General features: G+C 38.4%; 1 protein-coding gene and 1 pseudogene across 1 annotated transcript in view; one reads left to right on the forward strand and one right to left on the reverse strand.

Annotated features, from left to right (window-relative positions):
* CCSER1 (coiled-coil serine rich protein 1) overlaps positions 1 to 11,304 on the forward strand; it is a 666,528-nt gene that overhangs the window by 242,884 nt on the left and 412,340 nt on the right. The window lies entirely within an intron of this gene.
* LOC102770981 lies at positions 1,987 to 10,675 on the reverse strand (annotated as a pseudogene).

Consider the following 11,304-nt stretch of genomic DNA (forward strand, 5'->3'; position numbering starts at 1 on the left):
AGCTGGGCTGCAGGTTCCTCGCTGGCTGGGGCCCAGGTCAGGGCTCATGCAGGAGGCAACCAATCAAAGTGGTTGATGTTTTGATGTTTCTCTCTGTCTTTCCCTTTCTCTTCCATATTCTCTGAAAATCAATGGAAACATATCCTCAGGTGAGGATAAAAAAAAAAAAACCAATAAAGAAATTATTATTATATGAAAGACACATCTTGAAAATGCCTAAAGAAAGTTGTCATATTTTCATGGTGAAGGGACTGGAGTCCGTGTTGATGAAAAAACCTTGCTGGCTGCGGTGACTGGCAGTGGCTACAGCAGCGGGGTGATGGGGCTGGTGCCTTCCCCTGATCAGCCGGTCGCCTCCCACAAAGGGAGGACAGACTACAGCTTAGGCCCGCTCCCCAAGGGGAGCAGGGAGCAAGCCTAAGCCATATGGGAGTCATCGCCTGAGGGCTCCCAGTATGTGAGCGGGGGCAGGCTGGGCTGAGGGACACTCCCCCCACCCACCCAGTGCACGAATTTCGTGCACCGGGCCCCTCATATTTATATAATTCTATAAAAACTATATACTTATAAATGACATTGTTAATGTAAACAAACAACAAAACAAAAAACTGGTTAGCACTATAATAAAGCAATAATGAAAGATGATGGTGGTAGGAAAAGAAAAGGAAGGGCTAATTCACATAACATAAACTTGTGAAAACAATTTAAATTTCTAATTTTAAAAATTCAAATAAACCCAATAATAAATGCACTGGATTTATTAAAGGAAAGCAAGGTATTTCATGGTAGATCAACATCCCTGACCTTAATCAAAATTGATATTGTCTTTTAAAAAGACAGCTACAGAGTCCTACTATATGTATCTATCTATCTGTCTGTCATCTATCTGTCCATCTATCCGTCATTTATCTGTTTGCTGTCAAAGACCAAGTTGATTACACTCTGGTCCTAAATTATTAAAAAGTAATTTTTATTTTGGTCAATACAAATAATGAAATAATGGATTTATCAATATGAGCATATTTGAAATATAAAAAAATTATATTATGTGTGATTTTTTAAACTGTCATGCTATTGTCCATTAAAAATAATAAAAATACCTGAGTGGTAAAACATTATGCCGTTATCATTTCATTCCTATATAGTTTTGGTTACTGTCATTGTCACAGAACTTATAAGAGAATATACTTTAAAGTACTGATTTTTAATAATTGATAAATATTGTCACATTCTTTTAACTTATTTGCAAAAGGCTATACTTCTAACACATCTCTACCCCAATACTTATTGATTGGAGTTGAGTGAGGCAGCAGTGTATTTTGAGTCTTATTCTGCTCTGTTCCAAGACTCTTCCAAAACCTTCCTAATGCCGCGACCCTTTAATACAGTTCCTCATGTTGTGGTGACCCCCAACCATAAAATTATTTTCGTTGCTACTTCATAACTGTAATTTTGCTACTGTTATGAATTGTAGTGTAAATATCTGATATGCTGTATGTGTTTTCCGATGGTTGCGACCCACAGGTTGAGAACCGCTGCCTTGGAATCTTTTCTTCTATATCTCCTAATTCTGGCTGAAGGCCACACACACACACACACACACACACACACACACACACACACACACTGCAAGAACTGGGGTAACTTGGGCTTGAGAATTTACTTCTGAGTACTGTCCAAAGACAGAGTCTCTCCCTGAAGTCTTCAATGGACACATCCTTTCCAGCTTGCTGGACTGGATTTGAGTGTACTCTGTGCAGAGGAATGATTTGAGTCTCCAAAAGATGTTGTTCCACAGTACAGATTTTTCTAAATATCTTTTCTTCTCTATTCAATTTGGGTTGTTTTATGTGAGGCCCACAATCTTTTCTACTTTTTATTCCCATTCTTTTTTTCCTTAAGATACTAACCTATGTGCCAATTGATCTGGACCTAGGGGTACTTGATTATATGGTCAAAGGACTATTTTATTTATTTTCAATAAGTTTAAATCCTCAAGGGGTACAGCATTACACAGATGCTGTGTCCAATGGCCTTAGCAGGAAGGTTGCTTTGGAACTTAGCACAAACCATGCCGCTGTTCCCACGAGTTATCTTTCCCCAGATGACTCTGGTTTTGTTCTGTTTGCCACGAGGAGTCACTGTGTTGTTCTTTGCTTTGCAGACATAAGCACATCTCTTGCCCAGATAGAATTCAGTTTCATCTCCAGCATAGACACCTTCAATTTTAAGGAGAGCTATGTGCTCCCTCTGGTTCCGGAGCCCAGCTGATAGCCTGCAAAAATGGCCTTGGACCACAGCCTTCCAGGTATACATGTCCTTACAGAAGTCCTGTTCCCAGCAGGCCCTCAAAGTTCAGCAGCAGCAATCTGTTTTCAGGACTGTTTTAAAAATTTCTCTTAGAATATCTTTGTCTTCTGTGAAGGCTTTGCAAATTCTTATTTACTCCAAGGTCATCCAGAGACCTGGAATTAACATTTAAATCTCTTAAGACAAGGGATTTGCCCTATTTTCAGGGAGCTTTAGCTTTAAGAGGCAATTTAGCTTCAAGGGATTTTTTGTGACTAGAGGGCAGTGGTAGAAGGTGAGAGAAGATAACAGCAGTTAGGTTCAAGTTGTTAGGGTTTGAGGTGTCTTAAATAAATAGTTTAAAAAATTTTACCTTAGTCAAGGAATTCTTTATGAAGTTCATTTTGGCATCTGAGTTTCTTTTGGAGACTTCATCAAACCAAGAAAAATCTAGACAATTGAATATTTGGGATTTTGCTTCCTTTTTGCTTTAAGGCTGTTTTCATATAAACAATTTTATTCATATTCAAAATTATCAAAATGTGTCTATGTTATTATCTCATTTAGTTCCGGGCTGCTACAACAAACTACCATAGACTGAGTGGTTTAAGAAGTTTATTTTCCCCCAGTTCTCGAGGCTAGAATTCTAAGATCAAGGGTTAAACATTGTCATTTTCTGGTGAGAGCTCTCTTCCTGACTTGTGAACAGCTTCCTTCTCACAGTGACCCTCTCACAGTAGAGAGAAAGAGAGAGAACAAGCTCTCTGGTGTTTCTTCTTATAAGGGCTCTAGTCCCATCATGAGAGCCCACCCTCATAACCTCATATAAACTTAATTATCTCCCCAAGGCTCCATCTCCAAATAACATCACATTAGAGGTTAGGGCTTCAAAATACGGATTTTGGGGAGACATAATTCAGTCCAAAACAATTATCTATGTTAAAATGATTCAATTTAGAACACTAGTATCCAAATTAGACTTATTATGAAAATGCAATTATGAGACACCTGTGAGAGTCAGCAATGTTGGGTTCAGGTGCTTTTGTACCTTGTATGTATACTTTGGACAGTTGGCTGTATCTAATAGCAGATTATAGAAATCTCTGGTGGATGAGTGTTGGGAGATGAGACAGAACAGGACAGGCCTAGAAAAGTTCTCATGAATTTCTGACAGGTGCTAAAAGCCAGACTCAATCTCTGACATGGTTAGTATGTGGCTAGGGAACATTACCTACGCTTTAATAATGTTTAGCTGCCATTTGTTCTTTTTCAAGATGACAAAGGAGAAGATAAGTAAGGGTAAAGCTAAAGCATAACCATTTGAAACATTGACCGTGGGCTACCCCTATAGGAATTTTACAAAGCTGGCATTTTACTTATAGCTCTTTTATGTTTTGCCAACTTATCAAAAAAATCACATCTTTTAAATTTTTTAACAAGTTTAGCATCCATTTTTAATATGGACACTAACTTTGGGTGCTGTTTGCTAATATTTATAATTTCTATAGTAAATGGCAAAGCTTTCATTACTATGATGTCATATTCTATGATGGAAGATTGGAACATTATTAATGACATGTTCTGATACTAATGCATCCATGTGCCATGTTATTTGGTCACAAATAAAATACTGATAATCCAAGAAATATATTAAAACTAGAGGCCCAGTGCACTGCACGAAATTCATGCACGAGGTGTGTGTGTGTGTCCCTCAGCCCAACCTGCACCCTCAGGGGATGTCTGACTGCCAGTTTGCGGGTTTGCAGGTTTGCTGGAGGCAACTGGTGGGGTACCCACCAGCCAGCCCTGCCCCCCAATCACTACCGCTGCTGCCTCCTGGGTCCCCCCCAACTGCCCTCCCCTGCAGGCCTAGGTCTCTCCCAACTGCCCTCCCCTGCAGGCCTGGTCCCTTCCAACTGCCTTCCCCTGCTGGCCTGATCGCCCACAACTGGCCTCCCCTGCTGGCCATCTTGTGTCCACATGGGGGCAACCATCTTGTGTGTTGGAGTGATGGTCAATTTGCACATTATGTCTTTATTCGATAGGATTCTGATATATCTATCTCAGAATTTTTGAATATTAAATAATTTTCTATTTTATATACATATAATATTTGAAAAATACCCTTATCAAAAGGGTTGAAAATCATTCATGGACCTGTACAAATTATTTCTCATGTCAAAAGATTTGACTATTAAGCATTCACATTAAAGAAATTTTCTAAGTGTGATATTTTCTCTGGGCAGACAGCAGTAGCCATTCAGAAAAGGTGTTCAATGAATGTCTAAAGGGAAATTTGTGATTGAATCTATCAAGATCTTCTGGACTGAGAAATTTTAATTTACTTTGGAATGTGAACTAAAGTATGCTTATACCTTTTTTAGATGTACGTAATTTTTGGACACGTTAGTGACATAAAATGTAGCCATGACTTCCATCATCCAGAAAGATTAACAGGGTTTAAAAAAGGGAGCTTTATAACAAAGAAAATATTTCTTCAGAATTATGAGATTTGTTAGTAAACTATGAAAGGTTAGGTTCTTTCACATAACTCATCCCTTAGGGAGAGATCTAGAGGACATTGGGAAGTGTGATATCGCTGCTGCTGTTCCCTTTCTCCAACCTCCTAAACAGTGTGGTGCTCCTATGGAAATATTGGGCTGTTACAGTGACTTGTTCTATTTGGTTGAATGTGCAGAATGTTGCTATATGTATTGATTTATTTGATTCGGTGCCTCTAGAGCCTGGACCAACAGTATATATTATTCATGGTTAGCTCCTGTGAAATTAGTACTTGCTTATGAATTGAGAACTTGGGTGCTACAGGATAAAATACCAACAACTTGGCTTGTCATTTATGGCTCAGTATACCTTGGTCCCTGTGTGATTTTTATCTATGCAATTATACTTCCTGACTTTCACCAGCTCAACCAGAGATTGTAGTTATGTGAAATTCCTCAAAGGCCACCCTTATTCTGGCTTCTATATTTTCACTTAAGTTGGAAAGTTGAATTATCTACTTTATTATCAAACCAAATCATACTCAAATTATTTGATAATGCTACTTTCTATTCTAAGTGGAAATTTTACTATAGACTGAACAGATTCCAAAATAAAGGTGATTACTTCATATCAAACAGAATAAAGAAGGCAAAGGGAAGATGACTTTTTTTTTTTTTTGTAATTCAGAATCTTTTCTAATGATAGCAAGGGAGTGAGCAGCCTAAAACCATTAGCTGCAACATATTTGAGTTATTTTTGTTATTTGAATCACCTATTGAAACTATATATTTGATATATTTTTGTGACGTGTAACTCATATGTAAAATTCTGAAGAGTGGGTTTTTCTAAAGGAGATACTTGAACAATTTATTTAGCTTCTTAAAAGTGAGGATGGGCATTATGTGGTTTATATTGCTCTTCATACTTTGCAAAGTGAAGCCCATTAAATAAACCATCAGTACTATAGAACTAAATACTTATCAATTATGTCTTATAACCTGTGAGAGATTCTTCATATAGCTGATGTAATTTTTTCAACAAAGATTAATAATTCATTTCATACTTGTTCTTTTGTTCTGGTCAGCCAAAAAGCCACTGCAAAAAAAAAAAGAGGATAGAGGAAAGGGGGAGGAGGAGGAAGGAGAGGAGAGGAAGAAGAGGGAAGTGGAGGAGAGAGCAAAGGAAGCAGGAAGAAGGAGAGGGAGGGGAGGAGAAGAGATAATATTGACTATTCAGTAACTACTTTTTGGTTGATGATATTTAATCTAGTACAAAATTTGGGACCAAAAGATGTAAGAGAAGATTTACCGAGATCTTTGTGAAAAAAGAAAAAAAAAAAACACAAACAAAAATACCTATAATACTTCCTCTTACTAGAATCTGAGTAGTAAACTGCCACATTTGTTTGTTTATTTGTTTTGTTAATCCTCAGCAGAGAATATTATTTTTCCACTGGTTCTTAGAGAGAATAGAAAGGCAAGGGAGGGACAGAGAGAGAAATATCAATGTGAGAGAGACACATCAATTGGTTGCCTCTGCACACAACCCTGTCAGGGATCTAGCCTGCAACTGAGGCACTTGCCCTTGACTGGAATGGAACCCAGGACCCTTCAGTCCATTGAGCCAAATCGGCAAGGCTAGGGCAAAATCAGTACATTTCTAATGTTGTTGAAATCAAAAAGCAATTATTCCCTAAAGTAACAGGGATATTTTCTGTTTTTGTTCACTATTTCTTCTTCTGAACCTAGAATATGGTATAGATTTAACAAATATTTTTTTGAATAAATTATCTTTTTTATTTAATTAAATTACATGGGATACTATATATTTAAAGTGACTGCTAAATAACTATTTCAATTTGTGTTAGCTTATAATTTCCATGCAGATTATAAACTAAAACTTGCATTATTGCCTTGATTTATATTGCATTATATGTAATAATCATCAGCATTAAAAACAAGCAAACAAACACCTAACTCAGAAAGTACCCAAGGCAAAAACAACTTTGGGCTGATAAGAGAAGAAATGTGGGTGACACATATGTAAACTCAATATACTTTTGTCTAATAAATGGGAACACATCTAGGAAAGATACATTCAACATAGTTTTATTAACATATAATTAGAATATTTTTTCCATAAGTTTTAAAAGATATTTTATAACATTATAATGTAAATTTATTAGTGGTTTTATTCTTGCTCCTTTGACAAACCGAGGTAGAATATGTTTCTTAACAGTGTATAATGTTGACATGCTTATCTTGAAAGAATGACACTAAAATGCAGTTTGGTTTAAGCTACCTTTCCCCTGAGGACATTATCTATTGCCTATAAAGAGTGCTTTGCAAATTCTTTGTATTCTACTAGAGGCACGGTGCACAAATTCGTGCACGGGTGGGGTCCCGAGAAGGGGGGATGCCGGGATGTGATCAGCCCTCTGGACTAGTGGTGGCCACTTTTATATCGTTTCTTCCTTGCGGAGCATCTAGGGAGGGGAAGTGGCCTCAGTGCCTGAGGCTGACTTCCAGGAGGCTGGTTGTGCTGTTGGGATGGTGAAGGCAGTGCTGATCCATCGGTGCCTGGCCCGTTCTCCAGAGATTGGACCTGCAGGACTACTGAGGGAGTGAGTGGCTGTCACCGAGCTGGTGGGCTGCCGGGACAGGTTGATCAGCTGAGTGGTGCTCCTGCTGTTGGAGTGCACTGACCACCAGGGAGCAGCTCCTGTGTTGTGTGTCTGCCCCCTGGTGTCAGTGTATGTCATAGTGACTGGTCTACTAGTCATGCCAGTCATTCCAGTTCATTCTGGTCATTGGGTCATAACAGTTGCTTAGGCTTTTATATATAGGCTATATCAATCATCTTCTTTTTCCTCCTTTTAATTATTTTTTTTTCTGTGTTCTAGAATTTAGGATATTAGATTACAGACATTATGGGTTAAGCATTATTTAAATGATATAGGCCTTATAGTGCATGTTTTCCCAGAATGGATAACAAGTATGATTTCATCTTGTGTTTGGGAAATTCATAAAATATTTGTCTGTACTTGCTCTAGCAAAATAGTTCCAAGGATCTTTCTAAGTTTGAAATGAGAAACATAACTGGGAAAATCAGTACATTTGCCAGACTATCATCTATCCTATATAATAAAGAGGTAATATGCAAATTAACCCTCATGCCCTCACAAGATGGCTGCCTATGACCAGGCTAGCAGAGGGGTTAGTGAGGGATGACCAAACGACTGAACAAGCAGTCTGCGTGGGGTGACCAGGCCGGTGGTGGAGGAGGATGTGAGAAGTGACCAGGCTGGCAGGGGAGGGGAGTTGGGGGTGACCAGGCTGGCAGGGGGGGACAGTAGGGGTGACCAGGCAGGCAGGGGAGGCAGTTAGGAGCGACCAGGCCAGCAGGTAAGGGGCAGTTGAGGGTGACCTGGCCAGCAGCAGGGGGCATTTAGGAGTCATCAGGTTGGTGGGGGGGGTAGTTAGGGGTGATTGGTCTGGCACACAGAGGCAGTGAGGGGCGATCAGGCTGGCAGGGGGGCCATTAGGGGTGACCAGATAGGCAGGCAGGCAGGTGAGCGATTAGGAGCCAGTGGTCCAGGATTGTGAGAGGGATGTCCAACTGCTGGTTTAGGGCCGATCCCCAGTATTGGCCTTAAATGGCAGTTGGACATCCCCCGTGGGGTCCTGGATTGGATAGGGTGCAGGCTGGGCTGAGGGGACAACCCCCATGTGCAGAAATTTTGTGCACTGGGCCTCTAGTTACTGGGCCTCAAATCAGTTATTAATTCAGGTTATTAATAATTTTTATGCAATTCTTAACATATTTTAAAATGATTCCCAAGATAATATTATTCTTATATAATATGGTTGTAGAATATGTTTTTAAGTTTAAATTGTTATTTAAATTATTTATTAATTAATTTGAAGGTCTTTGCTTCCTGCTTTTGCCAATTCTTCTTTCTCATCCAAACTTTCATTATAATTTCTGTTTTTGTAATATAATGAGAATTTGTTTCATTTAATAAAGTAAGCAAGTTAATATAAGATGTGAGTATGTGTTGGAAATAGAAGTGTTAAAATTTCTATTTATTTAGTTATTTGTTTATTGGGGTGATGTTGGTTAACAAAAACCATATAGGTTTCAAGTGTACAACACAACAAAACATCATCTGCACACTGCATCTTGTGCCCATCACCAAAAGTAAAATATCTTTCTGTCCCCATTCCACTCCCCCTCCCTCCACTTTGCCTACCTCCATCTACCCCACCCCTTTTCTCTCTGGCTGTCAGCATACTGTTATCCGTGTCTATGTGCTTTATGTATATATGGTTTCACTTATATGTGGAATGTAGAAATAAAACGAAAACAGACTTATAGACCAAAAGAATGGTTACCAGAAGGAATGGGTGGAAGGATGGGTGAAGAGGGGAAGAGGAATATAGTCAAGAATATTGTGATAAGTTTATATGGTGACAGATAATTACTAGAATTAGTGAGGTGATCACATTGTAAGGTGTATGATGTTGAATAATTTTATTATTCACAGGAAACTTATATTGTTAATATAAGTATATACCAGAAATACTTAAATTAAAATAAATAAATACATGGTATGAAACCAGAAATTATTTCTATTCTGCCCCAATAATTACAGATTTTTTATTTAGCGGCTCTCAGAAGGTTTTATCATTTTTGGTGTTCATAATATTATAACTACCTAAAGTATTTTTTGTTTGGAAAATCTGTACTTCCCGTTTATTATTCCATTCACTTTTTTTGAAGTCATAACTTCTCTATTACTTAATTGCCTAACTTGCATTTATTACACTAATTCTTTTATCTCATGATAAATGAAATTTAAAGATATTGAAACTTGAGTGTAATTTAATTTCAGCTAAATATAAAAGCTTAATCATTTAAATGGAGCTCCCAAGCATCCATCTTCAGACAGGTTCATTAATTGTCACTTTTTTTAATAGAACAATTAATGGGGGTTATTTTCTTATTGGCCTAGCTATTCATTTTTTAATGCCTTATACCTTTGAGTGCATTGTCATTTGTCCCAGCTCTAGATTATACAAATTAAGTAATGATATTCAAATTACCTTGAGTAAACAAATGTTCTTATTTTTGAGATTTTTCTTATTTACTTACAGCATTTTCTCTATTTCTTTTGTTTAAATAACTCCACTTTCTCTTATAGAAAACTAAGTAGGTGCTTTCACCTAATCTGGTCAGAGGGTGACTGCTCTAAGATTTGAGAAATATCTCTAACCCAGTGATTTTCAACCAGTGTGCAGTAAGAATTTTTAATACATGAAATACCTGACTAGTTAGGGGAACTGACCTCTTTTTCCTTTGATTGCCAAGTAAAAAAATGACAAGAGCCAACACAACAATAGCCATCTGGTGTGAATGAATCAAAATTATACCAATTATTTTGTCAAATCGGCCAAAACTATATTTTTGGATGAGCCACAGAAGTTTAGTAATTTTTTCATGTGTGCCATGAGATGAAAAAGCTTGAAAATCAGTGCTGTAGAAGTTTAAATCAAAGCTTCATTAACACATTTTTTTGGGGGTGGGGTCACTTCTCTCTTGCCCAGAGTTAAACCCTGTCAATTCAGCATGTTTCTTGGAACATATCAGTAGTTCACTAAATGTTTACTGAATAAGCAAATGTTATCTCTGAGAAGTAAATCAACGTTCTTAGTCTAATTCTTCTCTAGCAGTGGTTGGGCAACAGTGCAAATTTAAACTGTAATAGAGTTCTCTGTGCTCATCTGTGATGGAATTGTCTGTCCGAGATACAAAGCTCATGCCAAGAATAAGTAGAGAAAATTAAAATGTTTTTTACAAAGAAAGAAAATCTGCCTTACGGCATTAGCGACGATGAGGAAACCAGAGCCCCTCCTGGAACCACAGTGAACATTGTTATCTCTTGAGCACCACATGATCGTTTCAATTTCAGCTTTGCTTAAAATGGTCATCTATTTTATGTTATTATTTTTAAATAGGTTTCTATTGATTTCAGAGAGAGAAAGGGAGAGGGACATAGAGAGAGAAACATTGATGAGAGAAACATCAATTATCATGGATCAGCTGCCTCCTACATGCCCCATCCTGGGCGTGTGTCCTGACCTGGAATGGAACCCACAACCTGTTGGTGTACAAGGTCAAACTCTCCAACCAACTGAGCCACTTGGCCTGGCAAAATGGTCATCTATTTTACTTATTTACTAGAGGCCCAGTGCACAAAATTTGTGCATGAGGGGTGGTCCCCTAAGCCCAGGCTGCACCCTCTCCAATCCAGGACCTCTCAGCGGATGACTGACTGTTGGTTTAGGCCCGATAGCCAGGATCGGGCCTAAACCAGTAGTCGGACATCCCTCTCACAATTCAGGACCGCTGGCTCCTAACTGCTCACCTGCCTGCCTGCCTGAATGCCCCTAACTGGTCCCCTGCCAGCCTGATCACCCCTAACTGCCTCTGCCTGCCAACATGATTGCCCCT

This window comes from Myotis davidii, unplaced genomic scaffold (genome assembly GCF_000327345.1).
Source record: "Myotis davidii unplaced genomic scaffold, ASM32734v1 scaffold963, whole genome shotgun sequence".
Lineage (NCBI taxonomy): Eukaryota > Metazoa > Chordata > Mammalia > Chiroptera > Vespertilionidae > Myotis > Myotis davidii.